This window comes from Anabrus simplex, chromosome 5 (genome assembly GCF_040414725.1).
Source record: "Anabrus simplex isolate iqAnaSimp1 chromosome 5, ASM4041472v1, whole genome shotgun sequence".
Classification (NCBI taxonomy): domain Eukaryota; kingdom Metazoa; phylum Arthropoda; class Insecta; order Orthoptera; family Tettigoniidae; genus Anabrus; species Anabrus simplex.
This window is the reverse complement of record NC_090269.1, coordinates 31,745,081-31,762,694: the sequence shown is the minus strand read 5'-3', so window position 1 is coordinate 31,762,694 and position 17,614 is coordinate 31,745,081.

Below are 17,614 nucleotides of genomic sequence, written 5' to 3'. Positions count from 1 at the left end.
GAAGGGTAAATGGTAAGAATGGTAGAGGCAGACTAAGCTATGAATATGACGAGCAAATTAGAGCAGATGTACGATGTAGTACTTGCGCTGAAATGAAAAGATTAGTACAGGTCAGAGTGTTACGGAGACCTGTATGAAACCAGTCTATAGAGCGATGACTCAAACAAAAAGACAACAACAGTAATTTTATTATTTTTACGTCCAAATAACTATATTTATGGTTTCCGGAGACACAAAGGTCCCGGAATTTTGTCCCGAAGGAATTCTTTAACATGATAGTATATCTACCGACACGAGGCTGACGTATTTGAGCACTTTCAAAGATCACCGGGCTGAGCCGGGATAACCTCTCCATCTGAGAAGACCAGCGCTTTACCGTCTGAGCTATTCAGCCCGGCCTCAACATAACAGACCAGATGTTTGTAATTACTTTTTTGTTTTTGATGAGAGTATATTGAAGACTATCGCGCACAAGTTATTCATGACTGCCAAACTGAAACATGTAGCCCAGTCACTTAAAGCCGGACTGTCCACTAAGCCAGATCCGCTTGCTCGAGAGGAGGAACGTAAACACAAATACAGACACACCTGTGAAGTCCATCGTCCGTGAAACTGGCCCCGCTCGACCGGTATCAGACAAGCCGCACAGCGCTCCAAGTAAACATACACAATAACACTGTACACAGCCAGGCTACTGAATAAATATATTGCCTTCGGTCACTGATAGCTTGAATAAACGTATGAAGTCCGAGGTGGAACCTGGGACTTCCAAATACTTACCTAACGAAAACCGGGAACAACTCAACCTCCAACTACTGCAAGCACCTCTGCCAGCACCCTCAAATGAGTTACAGCGGAGAAACCACAAAAATTCACTTCTAGCATGGCCGAGAGAGGGGGCGTCTAATTCGCTTCTGTTATCAACTGTTTCATGGGGCCCTTCTCAACCTCGGCTTGAATTCGTTGAAAGGATAGAAAGAAATCGACTATTCTAACTCCTAGAACACTGTAGTTTCACTCGGAATTCTCATTAAATTGGTTCATCAGATATTGGCCATTAATTTTAGTTCGTGACATGAGATACATCTCTATTGTGTAGTATAAACGAGTGGGTTGAAATTGCATGGTAATTGTTTTAACGTATAGATCATTCTTCTATCCCTTTTCCAGCATTTCCAGGGTCGCGGATGCGAACAATATCGAATATGTGGATTTGGCTCTGTTTTACTGCCGGATGCCCTTGCTGACGCCTACCCTACGTGGAGGATGTAATCACTATCGCGTGTTTCTGTGGTGGTTGGTATTGTGGTTTGTTTTCTGAATATGAAGAGGAGTGTTAGTACAAACACAAACACCCAATCCACGAGCCAGAAAAATTAGTACTGAAAAATTTAATCAGACTCGATTAAAATCCCGAACTGGCCGGGTATCGAATCCGGGACACTCTTAAACGAAGGCCTCAACGCTGACCATTCAGACCTCATACAGAGCTCAACATAAACACGCAGGATGAACATCTAATTACAAGTCCAAATACCTGGCTGTGACTCACAAGACAGCCAGGGGTCTTACGTAGCCAGAGAGGGTAGGATATATAAGGCCAATGTCAGTGCGATTGCTGCTGCCTGGGAGACTGATTACCTCGGGGTATTTCAGTCGCCTTGACAAAGAGTACGGCAATGAAATCGAAACATCGGAAAACTGTACGTAATGTACTAACACGATTAAACCCGGAAAAAGAATTAAATAATTTATTCTACGCGCCGTGGAAGCTTCACTTCTAAGATACTGTAATATATGCTATCACGTAAACACACTTTCACAAGTGGCGACCACAAAGACTGCCAATTATACCCTGCCAGCACGAGTTCGGGGATCAGGTGCTGTCACACGTCTCTGACTGCAGCAATTACGCCAGCGCCCTTTCACATCCGAACCTACCACCCGCGGCGCCAACTTCCATCCATTGTAGCTTAGTAACAATAAGCCACTAGACAATGTTACCACCACTACCTCGCTATGTTTCAAGAATAGATTCTTCTTCCTCAGCCTGAATATCATTGTCGGTCACTGCAAACGCTACGAGTGAACAATACACTGTGCCGTACAGTTAGGGTAGCTACCCTTTACTTTACTTGTAAATGTTTCGTCATTATCACAGACGAGTGACTGATTCACACCGTTCAAGTGTTTCATCCACTAGTTGTTCTCCCATGAAAATACCGAATAACAAAACAGCATGCGAATTTAGTTGTATGTTAACCTTTCACATCTGCGTCAGCTCTCGCCGGTAAGTTTAATTATTCGACAAAGAAAAGTACTAAAATATCAATATAATTATCCAAACCTAGATTTCACCAACATTCTCGTGAATAACAAGGATCATTTTTCTTTTCTTGTCTTGTGATATCTGAAGCCATTTCTCTTTCAGTTTCGACTGAGTTCATTTATAACTGTTCTTCTGAAACTAATCTATATAAATAAAGAAGTAGGGGATTAGATGTCTGTAATTTCGTTTGTTTTGCCAATTTTTCAGATACTTATTCATTTTTGTGTCTGTTTGTTCCACCATCACGGCGAAAAGTTTGGTTACAACTCGACCAAACTTCATATTTAGAGTATACTCATCCCCGGGAACTTTTTGATATGCATATGATTTACAATCTCTGAATAGATGGGGGTTCATAGTAAAACCAGAACATTTTTCTTCCATTTTCTCTCATAATATTTATTTTCTGTAAAATCCGTGGACTATATGTGAAACACCACTTCATTTCAAACAACTTACGTTCTGTACATAATTACGCTTACTCTTCGAATGACGGAGACAATTAATATTTTCTGCGGATCTCATGCACTACATTGCGTGACCGACAGAGCTACAATGAACCTACAGGTTACCATGGCAACGAATCTGACTGCTTGCCAGCAGGGAAGTAACGTATTGCCATTTTCGTCATGATTCATGTAAACTCGTGGTTATTACTTGGGCAGAAAGCAAGAGAGGTGTCAATCAGCCATTCTGCGGGATATTGGTGGTATACCGTTGGAGGTTACAATCTTTATCGAATATCACTAAAGGGCATTTTTAATATTTGAAAAGTACCGCGGAGTGTAGCACATTATTTCACACCGTAAGTTGTGTTCAGGCATTTGCTATACTTTTTACTGTATTTCTATTCTACTTCTGTTTTCCGCTTTTCTGCCTTGCCTCTTTAGGCTTATGTAATAACACCATAAATCATATTCTTATCTGTTTACCTCAGAATCCCTGAGCCTAAATTTCTTCTCTGTTACCGCCTTCTCATATCCATAACTCATACCATCAGAATTTATTGAGTGGCATTAACTTTTCCAATACATCCACTTGGTATTTACTTATTTGTCCTATACGGATGTCCTCAGTTATAATCCTATTTTCTATTAATTTCAACTTCCTTAACTGTATTACTTTCTTTCTTAATTACTCCGTATGTATGCGAGTGCTAGTCCCGAAACCTGGACACTCTTTTCTTTGAGGAAAAATTCCAAGCTGTTGAAATATATAACTTTTGGTCCCGGAAAATAACGAAATATGAATGCAATTTTAATGACGGTGCAGATCTCCGTTTCGGGATAATTGGTGGCTAAACGGTAAGTCGTATCGCAAAACAGATAGCACAATCGCTTTTCAATTTGGAGAGATCTACAACTTTGGTCCCATGACTTTTTGTCGTAACCCTATTCCTTATACGTTAACTAGAGCTGTATTTCATGATATCAAATTAATTTTATACTTCTGTCACGTATATGTTGTCGTTTGACATACATATAGGAAAGATAAAATCATCACATTTTGGTACGCACATTGACACGACCAGTGGACGTATGCTAATCAAATTTTATGATTCCAGCTGTTACAAAGAGAATCAAAAAAATTAGAGGCTAATCTTACTCACTGCCTTTACAGTCATTTACGGAGAAATCCGTATAAAATGCAGATACCTTAGCGAAGCACGGGTACATTTGCTGGTCTAATATACAAAAATAAATATTTTTTCGTTCGTCTCGAATGGACTCCAAAACTACCAGAACGATTTCGCTGAAAATTTCACAGTTTGTTCTTATTACTCCTGAGAGCGTTTAGGAAGTGGTTTGAATGAAATCTAATGGATAGTTTTTGTGATGATAGTAAGTTATATTACAAAGCCGCATTAAGATTTGGATCGACCTTGAAGGACAGATTGTCGCTAGGTGACAGCGACTTACTCTCCATCATGATAGACCGGTAAGGAATGCTGTACAGTATATATGAGGATGTTTTATGAAGTACCTCTCCACATCTCCTTCAAAACCACTGGAGCAATTTCAACCAAACTTAGTACATTGACTTACTGTGCGGAGACAATCACTGTGGCCCTTAGCACCCCGAGATATGGGAGCGGGAAGGGGATGGTATATAAAAATAATTTAAAATAGTTTAAAATCCATAGTTTTCGGGTTCACTGAGATGAAAAGGACACTCTGGATGCCGTTTAAGTTAAAGTTCAGGCGCCCTTGGCGTAAAGGTTGAACAGAAAATGTCCAAAAATGACGGAGATATTGGATGGATTCGAGCATAGTTCTGAGCCAAACTTGGTACAAATATCACTTACTATCTGGAAAATGCACTGTGGGTGTAAGAAACTCCTAGCACCCTAGGGGAGGGGAAGAAATACAAAAATAACTAGCGTCGAATTCTTTGTTTTCGGGGTTGCTAAGATGAAATATGACAGTCTGGAATCCGTGTTAGTCAAAGTTCATCCCCAATCGGTGTGGGGGATAGAAGGGGTAAAAAAGAAAATGCCCGAAATGACCGGAATTACGGACAAATGTGTGTGTATATTCCACCACAGCTCTCAACCAAACTTGGTACAAACATGACTTACTGTCTAGAAAAAATTATGTGATGGTAAGGCACCACTAGCCCCCTAGGGGAGGGGTTGATATGTAAAAATAAGCGAAAATGACCTATATTAGTGTCGAATCCATGGCTTTCGGGGTCGCTGACATGAATCGTAACACTTTGGATGACCTTTAAGTCAATCGGCATGGGTATTGAGAAGGGATGAACAAGAATATGTCCAACATGAGTACACAGTTTTTGCGGTCCCTATCCTGATTAGTAACAATCTCAGTGACAGTTGGAATCATGTGCATATTATCTGCAGAGCGGGGCGTAAATACGTACAGTTAGAACTTATTTGAACGTATCAGCTACTTCCCTGACCATTTGGGGTGCCACAAGGAAATAGTTTAACGCGAAATAATCTCAATCTAAACTTTAAAAATAAACACATAAGAGTAACTCTAAATTTACAAAAGAGTTCCTAAACTATCAATAAACGTCACAGTAATAATCACTTCAAATAATTGATACAAATCTTAAAATTAAACATTCAAAGAAGGTGACCGGGCAGAACTCTGTACTTCAGCTGTATGTATGTATGTTTAGTCATCAGCCCGAAGGTTGGTTGGATCTTCAACAGTTCTGCCATGAGCTGTCATAGATGGCCTAGGCATCACTGAAGAGGCGTACTAGGGAAATGAGGAGTGAGGTAGTTTCCCGTTGCTTTCCTCACCGAGCCAGAAGTTGCTATTACATATCAGTCTGCCAAGCCCACTGAAATACATGCACCAACCGACCCTATGATCAATATTTTCACATCATTCATAGCAGGGACTGGCTGCGTAAGGAATGGCATTACTAGCATCGCTCATACCTCAGTCACTTTCATTTTGTCAAAGCCAAGGATAAGACAGAGACAGATCAATGAAAGTAACAAAATTGCTCTAGCCCATACCAGAAGACATAGTGCACTGTAAACACTAGGTCCTGCCAGCAAAGGCATGTACTTCAGCTAGTATTGAATAAATAAGTGTGCTGTAAACTACCTGAAAAAGGAAACAAGTGGTAAGAGTTTGATTTCATAGAATCTGATGATGTTCTTTCAATAACGAAACCTATCATTCTATCTTAATTAAGTTGTTCCTTTTTCAGACATAGGCTACTCCTGTTACGATATGTGTTCTCCTTCAGGTAGCTTATAAATTCATGTATTCCAAATTAGTTTCGGCAGACTGAAGAACCTATCAGTTATAAATTAACCAGAAGTGGCTGCAGTGTATTCCTTGCTTGAATAATTTATTCAAGGGATAGTTTAAAATATATAAAACTTACAAGACACTTCCATACAAAACATAAACATCAAGAGAATGTGAGTAAACCTAACGACTATTTCCAAGCATCAGGAACAACAGTTGAAAGTAAACATCAGATTCCGAGGAAAGCATGAAACAGATAAGAGCATCCTTGTAGGCATCTTACATGATTGCAAAATCTATGACGCCGCACATTATTGGTGAGAAATCACTACGTCTTACAGCCGTAAAAATGTGCGCGATAATGCGTGGAGAAAAGTATGACCAGAATATGAACACTGTCATAAGACATGGTGAATCGGCGTATTGATGCAATGCTATCTGACACAAAAATACACTTATTAACACGCTTTTATAACAGTCCAAAATTCGCCTTAAAAGTTGATGAGAGCACGAATATTGTGAATCATGTCCAGCTTCTTGTATTTTCTTCCTACTGTTACGAAAATCATCTCCACCTGGACTTTTTTATTTTGTGAAGCTCTAAAAGGAAGGATTACAAGAGTATGAGAATATATTTTCTCTCTCATGAATTCCTGTTTCACAGACCATAATCTCCCACGGACTAATTGTGAAGGTATATGTACAGATGCCTGCATTTACTGGCACAAGGGGATTCAGAGAAATACTCTGTGCTGTTAATTCGTCTATAAGATTCACACAATTCATTCCACATCGGGAGGCGTTGAATTCGAAACTATTTCAATCCGAAGCCAATAAATTCCTAAACGATGAAGTGAGTATCGTGAATTTTGTGAAACTAAGAGCTATCAAGATGATGACGATGATAATGATGATGATTCTTATTGTTTAAAGGGACCAGAAATCTAGGTCGTCGGCTCCAGCAAGAGCTGTATACAGTAACTTAGATTATTTTCCTATTCTTTGTGGTGACATGGGATCTAAGCACGATACATTCCTCTTAACGGGTAGTCCACCAGCCACTTGCGATCCAGTTTTATGCATCCCTTCATGTTTACTACAATTCTGAAAGACATCGGTCCCGCTCCCTAAACCGCGGTAATACAACGAGATGTGTGTTTACGGGCTAGAAGACAGCAGGAATCGTGACCGCCACTATTAATTCATCAGGGGTACTTCGAATGAACCCGTAAAACTAATACAGATACGCAGAACACGTACTTTAAAACAGGAGTGCACGCACATACCGGGAGTGCGGTAATATATAAGCTAGGAAGTGGGCGCCGTAGGTCAAGTGTCGCAGTAGCTCACATGGCAAGCGGGTGGGGAGATATGTGATACTGAACAGTGCCTCAGGTAGGAGATTAGAATCGCACATAATTTTTTTAACAGCCATTCGCCTGGGATGTGGTAAGGTTGCATATTTCATAGCTTCCAAGGACTGATTTGTTTATTTGGCCCTGTAAAAGACCGTATGTGTCGTTGCATTGTGTATGGAGCTGGGTTGGACGACGGTGAGGAGATGATGGTCTGCGGCTAGTTAGCTACATTGTACATGTTCCAAGCTTCCTAGACCCCAGGTAGGGCAAAGTATGCTCTTTTGGAACGATAACAACATGCGATGGCAGGTAAGTATGTAGATGCGCGAACTCCCGTCATTCGAAGCATATCACAACACGAAGTTAATTCAATGCCTCGACATGTATTCCAGCGACGAGCATGTGGATAAGTTACTTATCTATGGAGAAGCTAGACAGAATGCATACCAGGCACAACACCTCTACCAATAACGCTATCCGGATAGACGACAACAGACGAGCATGTCATTTCGGAGTGTAGAAAGACGCCTGCGGGATATTGCAACCCTGGGAAGGACACGGCCTGTTCCAGATCATCCCATGACGTCCGCTGACAATGAAGAGGTCGTGTTTGAGGCTATCCGGTGTAACTCTCATACTAGCACACGGGCCACTGCACAGGAGACGAACATCAGCCCAGCATCTGTTATGCGGATGTTGCATACCCATCGGTTTCACCCGTACCATCTGCACTTACACCAGGAGCCCCATAGTCATGATTTCGATTCCCGGTTGGCGTTCTGTTAATGGATCCGTCAACATGTAGACACTGTTCCTGATTTTCTACAGACTCCCTTATTTATGGACGAAGCACGATTCCATAACAATGGAACCGTTAATCGCCATAATATGCATTACCGGAGTGTGGATAATCCCCATTGGGTGCGACAGACAGCTTTTCAGATACAGTGGGGCGTGAATGTATGGTATGGAATCATGGGTGATCACCTTATCGATCCACATTTCTTTGAGGTTCATTCGACCAGCCAACGCTATCTGCGGTTTCTCTAAGATGAACTACCACCGTTTTTGGAACATGTGCCACTCCTTGACCGCTGCAGGATGTGGTTTCAACATGACGGAGCTACACCACACGTGGCGGTGGTCATCCGGAACCATCTCCGTGTAACGTATCCTGAGAAATGGATAGACCCGCCAGATCGCCCGATCTTACGCCCCTGGATTTTTTCTGTGGGGCCATGTAAAACAACTGGTTTATGAATAGGAGCCGGCCAGTCCTTGTCACCTCAGACAGCTTATCACCAAGGCATGCTGATTCGTTTCGCCAGAGATTTTGCAACAGGCCAGACGGTCCTTACAACATCGCGCGCAGCTCTGTATCGACCACGGAGGTCGTCAGTTCGAGCAGGTGCTGCGTTAAACGGCGTGGATAACTGAAATCCTGTCACATGTTTCCTAGCCTCTATCAACCCAGGTCCTTACCAACGGCCCTTTTCAGGGCCAAATAAATAAATCAGTCTGTGAAAAATACCGGTATTAAGTATACATCCTTGACACATCCCAGGCAACTGGCTTAAAAAAATACTTGCATGGGACTTGAACCATCTCTAACCCTCGAACAGTGTCAACTGTCACACATCCTACCACGCGCTAGCCACGTGAGCTACTGCGACACTTGACCTACGGCGCCCACTTCCCAGCCTATACAGTACCGTGCTCCCGGTCTGTGCGCCCACCTCCTGTTTTAAAGTACGTGTTCTGCGTATCTGGACTCGTTTTGCGGGTTCATTCAAGGTACCCATAATAAATTAATAGTGGCACTCACGATTCCTGCTGTCTTGCAGACCGTAAACACACATCTCGTTATATTAACCCGGTCTATGGAGAGGGACCGACGTCTTTCAGAAATGTAGTAAATGTGAAGGGATACATAAAACTCGATCGCAAGGTGCTGGTGGACCAGCCGGTATAGAGGTACTTTGTTTATAGCACAATTCTGGCTAATTCGCGTGGGTATGTGGAAATGTAAGGTAGTGTCCTTTTGGTTTGGGTTCCACGTAAAACAACAAGACTGCTTTCTTTGCTTCCACAGTTGCTAATATCCTTTCATTCTTAGTCATTAACATGTTGTAGACTAACAAGAGGAGGATTAGAGCTTCAGAATACCGATTTCTTTCGAAACTTCACGCACGTGTAGAGGACATTTAGGCGCTGTAGTACGTTGAATTTCTCAAGATTTTCTGTAACACAGAGAGGAAATTTTTATGGTTAGAATTATTATTATTATTAATCGATACGGCCACCTGTGGGCCACGTTTACACAATCTTCCTTCTGTCACGCAGACTGATACCCTTCTCTTTATACTCTCGCCAAAGATTCTTGAGTCTTTGACTTCTTCTTGCTCATTCTTCCACCGAGATGTTCCGTGGCTTCGCATGTTGCTCTTCAGACGCATCCCTCAATCCCGCAACCTTCTTCCTAAATGATGTCCTTTCTTTTATATCCTCCTCCTTGATACCTATTTCTGCCAAGTCATTGTGCACGTGTGTAAGCCATCCCGGTTGTTTTTTCCACCTTTCCTGCAGAAGAAGTATCCTGTTGGCCAATCTCTCAGGGTTCATTCTTTTGATATGTCCATAAAAGGTCAGTCTCCTTTTTCTCATCACAGTCGTGATTCTTTCTACTGTCTTGTAGAGCTCCAAATTAAATCTTAACCGGAATGTGTTTGGGTCACTCGTCGACTTTCTAGGGCCTGAGATTTTTCGCAAGAATCTTCTTTCTCTTTTTTCAAGGACTGGGTCAGCCATCCTCGTCAAGGTTTCTGCTCCATAAAGGCACTCTGTTCTAACCACTGTGCAGTAATGTTTTAACTTGGCCTGAATTGAGAGGGACTTGGACTTATAGGTGTCATGACACAGTCTGAATGCCAGCTCCATCCTTCTCACCCTCTCCTTTAATCCCTCCTTTTTTGTCAGCCATGTGATGTTTATTTTTACAGACAAGTTAGAACTTTCATCAGGTAACAGAAAAACTGTCTATTTTGATTGATATTGCCGGGTTGAGCGGCTCAGACGGTTGAAGCGCTGGCCTTCTGACACTAACTTGACAGGTTCGATGCTGGCTCAAACCGGTAGTATTTGAAGGTGCCCAAAAACGTCAGCCTCGTGTCGGTAGATTTGCTGAGTCCGAGGGAAAAACCAACCCTGGAGAGTAAATTGTCTAAGAAAGAAAGACAGAAAAGAAAGAAAGAAAGAAATGATATTATCAACATCCATTCGACTGTACATTAACAATTGTTTGAGCTGTTATTTTTAAATATGTTGAAGTGTGCATGTTTCAGATCTACATTATCTGACTACAGAGAAGTTTTATTGAATTTAAACGAAGTGCATTTAGCTGCTGAGGAACTGAGAACCCTGTGTGCTTGTCAGAAGACTGCATTTATCACAGGCAACAAATGACGATGTTATTTATGTTTTATTGATTGATTGACGAATATCATCCAGCGAAATGTATTATTCCAAGCTCTCCCTGTGGGTGGGGAGGTAAAATAACACGCAAGGTATCCCCTACCTGTCCTAAGAGGTGACTGAAAGGAGCCTCAGGGGCTCTGTACTTTGGAGCGGGGGTTGGCGATCACAGGGCCATTAGCTGAGTTCTGGCATTGCCTCCACTTACTTGTGTCAGGCTCCTCACTTTCATCTATCCTATCCGACCTCCCTTGGTCAACTCTTGTTCTTTTCCGACCCCGACGCTATTAGGTTTGCGAGGGCTAGGGAGTCTTTCATTTTCCCGCACTTCGTGGAACTTGTCTTCCTCTTCTTCATTTTTCGAAGTGTCGGATCCCTTCCATATTTTCTCTCTGATTAGTGTTATATAGAGGATGGTTGCCTAGTTGTACTTCCTCTTAAAACAGTAATCACCACCACCACCACCACCACCACCACCACCACCACTAATATTCCAAGCACTACTGGCGATTATCGTAAGCATAAGCACAGCCGTTTATCAATGTTTATTCTTGAGGGCTAATTTTGATATTGTACCGGGAGGTACACCTCAACTCCGCGCATTTAAAAGAAGCGCCATAAGGAACGCTATCTCTCATACAAAACTTGAAACCACTAATGCATGAAGTTGGGACATTGACCAGAAAATGTCACCGCTGAATAATTGAGTAATGTGTTATTTTGAAGTTGCCTAAACTGACTGGATTTATTTGTTTTGTTTTGGTTTACGTCAAGAAGTTTGAACTTTTCTCCATAGATGTCATTACAACAAAAAACTGAGGTAATCCACTCTGGTGAAAGGTGGAAAAATTTGTGATTTAAAGAAGTTTTGTGTTTCTAAGCTTCCGTAACTAAATCAATGTTCATTTACTTTGTTAATTCAAGGTTTGCAACACTTCCTTCTCATCCCGCCAGCTTTTGAATCTGGCCAATTAGAAATGTTTGTATTTATTTTTCAGCCTATCACAGGCTTCTTGTAGATTTCTATTCGGCCAATAAAAATGAGAGGGTGTGTCCGAATTTAGTACAGAACCCTCTCGAACCATCCCCTCGGGTATATATGCTGCGGCTTTTCCAAGCTACCTTGTCTTATTGATCGTCGACTTACTGAGTGTGTGTGTTAAGACAGGAGGTGGGGAGCCCCATTCTTCGGCAAGCAGTACACCAGCCCAGGTAATGGCCACCATTATTATATCTCTGTAGCTACCTCCGCAGACTTACACGAGGGGAAGGTTCGAATTTCTAACTATGTAACCACCTGTTTTCTAAAATGTAAACTTTCTTTCGGCTAATGTAAAATTTCATAAAGACTTAAATTGTAAATTGGAGATAGAGAGTGCGTTACCCTCTAGAGTTACCCTTCAATTTATCTTGAGGTGACTACGATTTTGTAACCGTTTTCTCCTCTAAATTACCAAGTAACTTGTTCTTCTAGTCACCTCAGTAGTGTGGGATCAGCCTCTGCAACATCGGGCCACAAGCCCAAGTAGGGTTTTAAAACCGAGTTTTCACGGAGCACAAGGGTACGCCTCCATACATTTTGTGTTTGGGCCAGTAATTTAACCTATTCTTCTTTCCACGAAGGCCCAGTAGCTTGGATAATAGATACCTCAGTGTAAAAAAAAAATTGTAGGTTGGTCCTAGAGAGGGCAGATATTGAAAGATTTTTTGTGTAATGTTGCCTTGAGGAGGCTTTAAGAAATTGGGAGCGCAGTCTCCTTGGTTAAATTTGGAGAGCATGTGAGCTCTTTTCTGGTATTTATGTAATATTATGTGGGGCTTTGGAAGGCCGTAATTGTTACGGTTGGAGCAAAGTGCTCTGGTACACGCTAGATTGGCGACATTGTACATTTATATATTACGGGCTTGAAGCCCAAAGGTGTTAAATTCCCCATCCTAGGGTTTTCAATTCTTATATCAAAATTGTCATTGTACCTGGCCAATTAGAAATTTGTATATTTATTCTTCAGCCTATAACAGGCTTTCCTTAGATTTCTATTCGGCCAATAAAAATGAGAGGGTGTGTCCGGATTTAGTTCAGAACCCTCTCGAACCATCCCCTCGGGTATATAAGCTGCGGCTTTTTCAAGCTACCTTGTTTTATTGATCGTCCACTTACTGAGTGTTTGTGTTAAGACAGGAGGCGGGAAGCCTCATTCTTTGGCAGGCAGTACACCAGCCCATGTAATGGCCACCAGTATTACATCTCTGTAGCTACCTCCGCAGACTTACACCAGGGGAAGGTTCGAATTTCGAACACTGTTGTTAAGTTTGATTTTCTGAAAAGAAATATAACCTTTATTTAAAGTTTTAAATTAATTTTTGATATCGTAGTTAGACCCATTCAAACCCACACCTTCTTTTACATCTCTCTCTGTTCCACGGATAATTCCGTAACAGATATAATAGAAGAACAGCTACAAAAGTATTAAACCTGCCTTATAGTGTGCTTAATTCTCCATTATTATTCATCATAAAGCTAATGCCAGATACCACAGAATATTGATTAAAATGTGATTTAAATACAAAATCTTATATTAAAAGTAATTGTTCATTCATCTCGTGAAAATTCTTTCTCGATTTTCTCGAGAAAGCTTGTCCCAAGGGTCCTCCACATATATGTGAAATTTAAAGACAAGACCAATAGGGAGTCATGTAGGCCTATGTTTCAACAACTTGCTGTTATGACTCTCCCATCACTATACATTTTTCATTGCATTCTTAATATCAAAGAAAATCTCGATAATCTGACATCTCGAAGAAATATACATTGATACGATACACGGAGAAGGAATGATTTAGATTTGTGATAGTACATATATCACACCCCCGAATTATATGTAGAAGTTAGAGATATTATTGTCAGTATTTGATTTATTATTATTATTATTATTATTATTATTATTATTATTATTATTATCAGTATTTCATTTGTATATTTTGCCGTTTATATTGGTAAGCTGGAAGATATCCACATATGTAGGTATGAGTAATATGTTTTGCATGAGTGGGAAAACATTGCTTTAATAACTCTGGTAATTTGAATGAGTCATATGGCTGCCCCAGTGTCTGTTGTGATGTACTTGTGTCAGGAAATTCCATTACTCATGTATATATCCCAGCCTGATGAGATAAGCTTGTTGTTGTACCAGGGAAAATTTGGTGATTCATGTAAAACTCCCGAGTGTTTGTTTATCTCTTGGGAGAAAGGAGAAGTTCAGGGCATGTCTTGACAAGAGGTTCACTCATGATTGGCTGGCAAGCACCAATCCAGACGTATCATCTGACAGGAGGGGGATGTTGATGTCTATAAAGGTTGATGATACGGCGGCAACCAGGACATTATAAGTGACATTGTAAGGAACATTGTAAGGGTGATTGTAGAGGTGATTGTAAAGGAACGAGAAGGAAGATAACTACAACTACAACTACAACTGAGGCACTGTACGGGAAGGAAGTGGTGCTGATACACAGTACTGGAGTGACATGGCTGCAATGGACTGGACTTCAAACGTTCGTGGAGCGTAGTCGTGTTATGTTCGTGGAAAGTGGATGATTGTGGAGAGTGCTTGCGCATTAAGTATTGTAGCACTTGTGGCGGCCTAGCATTATATGTTGGTGAAAGCTATCTCAGACTTTCCATAAATTTTATGTTGAGGATCGACAGACGTGTGTATATATCTTTACAACAAGTGTTAAAATATGTGAACACAGTAGTACAAGGTACGGTATCTGTGTGATGTGATAACTGCCAATTATGAGAATCGGTAAATCGAATTGATATAGAGACAGTGAAGGGTATTTATCTTCATACATGTACATTGTTCATCGGACTATTTACAAATGGTAACTTAGTTCTCGCTTTCGTTTTCCCACGATTTTCATTATTGTTGTTGTTGTTGTTGTAAATATGGAGTCTTCCAGCAATATTTTATGTGTGTATTATATGTATAATGTTGTATGTTGATGAGGTGCTCATGCACGGAATTTGTTAAGAATATAGTTAGCTATTTTAGAATCAGTGTTATTGATGAACCTAGGTGCAGTTCCTACCTAATTAGTCGTTTTCAGGAGGTTAGGTAAGGCCTGCAGCAGATGTACCAGTACGCAGCATTATGTACACGCCCTGGGATATAACGTTTATCATGCTCTTATCTAAATTCGAGGGATCCATTCTGGTGAACTCTGGCGCCCACACTACGGACATTTCGGTTAATTATGCTTATTAATTTTATTAAGTTTTTGAGTAATTTTATTTATATATTTTTATTCATGATTATATTTATCAGTAGTAATCAACTTATTACAATTGGCTTCCCAACGTGAGGCTGAATGGTTGGTACATCTGTTAGGCTTATAAGCGTAGGCGCACCTGTCAGGTGTGGTTGGAATTCTACAAACTATGTCAGTGAAGTGTTTTATATGTACGTGATATGTATGTTGGAGTATGAAGAAATGTTGTAGCGAGTCGAGTATTATAAAATTAAGAAATAGAAAGGTTTTTAACCACCTGCGTGCCACGCGCCGATCAGATCGGCTTTCGCTCCTCGCGCGAAAAGTGCCAGAGCCGACTGGATCGGCGCGATGATTTCCTAGTGTTTAACGGCTTCTGCTAATAGATGACTCTGGGTGTTTTATTCCGTTAGAAAGCTGAGGTTTCAAGCTTTCACGAGAGTGGCATAGTTTTGGCCTTGGAGATCTTTGACACGAACGGAGGGAGTTAATAATCTGTGATGTTCACAAGCTCTGAGTTGTTGACAACATGGCGAGCTGTAGTAGAGATAGTTTGGTTGCCGGCTTGGATGACGATAAGCTAATAGCATATTTAGAGGAAAATGATATAATAGCAGATGAATTAGAATCGGAAAGTGATCTTGATAGTGACGTGATACCAGGAACATCGCCATTATCACCAGTACCGAAAAGGAAGTGCTATTCCGGCCCCAGGTTAGTAGGTACTCGATTGCAGTCTGTAGAACCAATTAAAAATTCACTGCCAGTTCTGAGTGATTCAGAAAGTGACAATAATGATGGAGCTATGGATGATTCGAGTGATAATGACAATAATAATGAAAGCAATGTGAATGCTAATGTTTGCTTCCGCGAAATTTTTCCGAACCAGTTCGATAGGCCTACCACTCCCGTCATATACATGGAACTCGCTGGGCCTAAATATGCGCCTCCACATAATGCCCCTGTAATAGATTATTTTCAGTTCTTCACTAATTCATTGATAAATTTGATGGTAAATGAAACAAATACGTATGCCCAACAATTCGTCTCAATATATGCGTTTTCACCACAATCAAGAGTTAAAGTTTGGCGGGCTCCTTCTGTATTGGAAATGAAAGCATTTCTGATTGTAATTTTTAAGGGTGTATATTGTTGAAATATGATCATTGTTAAGTTTTCACTAATAATTATTGTGTACTCCAAAAGGGTTATGCATGAAATTATTGTTCAATGCCAGGTACGATTGACAGTGGAACAACAATTTCAGTGAGGAAAATGATGAGTGCAGATTTTTAAAAAATACGTTTTGGGCTGGTTGTAGGTAAATTAATTACATTTTTAATTACGCTGTTTTGTTTAGAATTGTATGTGTATTTTACCTATGTTCTTGGATTTAGGCAATGTTACAAACTGTATTTCCAAAATTAGACTAAATCTTAAAAAGAAAAAGAAGAATTAACAATTGTTAAATTGTTGCCAATTTAAAAATACATTGGAGATGTTTTTCACATTTATAAGCATTTCTTGGTAAAGTCAGAAGTATATTTTATATAATACTGCAAGAATAATGCATATATTTAACAAAATAAATTTTTAATTAATATTTCTCTGAAAGTCTGCAGAACCACTAAAAATAGCTTGGCATTCTTAGCCAGAATTTCAGAAAATTGCTTGGCACTAAGAGGGTAGTTGTTGGTACTAAGAATCAGGAGAAGAGAAGGCAAAAGAATTCCACCACATTGAGTTTATCTAATTTAAGCGAGAGTAGCAAAATGGCTGATAGTAGGAAGGATCTATTGGCAACGATGGGTGAGGAACCGAGTAACCCGTCTCAAATTCAGAATGTAGGGGATAAAGGGGAGGCTTTAACTTTTAGTATGATTAAATCACTATTTAATGAATTGTCCAGTAAGATTGATAGCCAGAGTAAAGAGTTAAATTCAGTGAGTGTTGAATTAAATGCTGTTAACAGTAAAATCGATAATAATAATGTTGAACTGTCCAGTAAAATCGATAATCAGAGTGTTGTTTCTAATAGTAAGAGTGATGAATTGTCCATTAAAATCGATAATAATAATGTTGAATTGTCCAGTAAAATCGATAATAATAAGGTTGAATTGTCTAGCAAGATTGATAGTCAGAGTAAAGAGTTGAAGAGTGAATTGAGTTTTTTAAGTAATGAAATATACAGTATTAATAGTGAATTAAATTCAGTTAGTACGGAACTGTCCAGTAAGATTGAGAATCAGAGTAAGGAATTAAATTCAGTGAGTGTTGAATTATCTAGTAAAATTGATAGTTTAAGTAGTGCTGTGAATGGTAGAATAGATGAATTAAACCAGAAATTTGACCATCAAAGCAGGGAAATTCAGGAAGTCAATAATAAGGTAGAAGCTCAATGCTTGGAATTGACTGAGAAAATTGAATGCCGATTTAATGTAGTTAGGAAA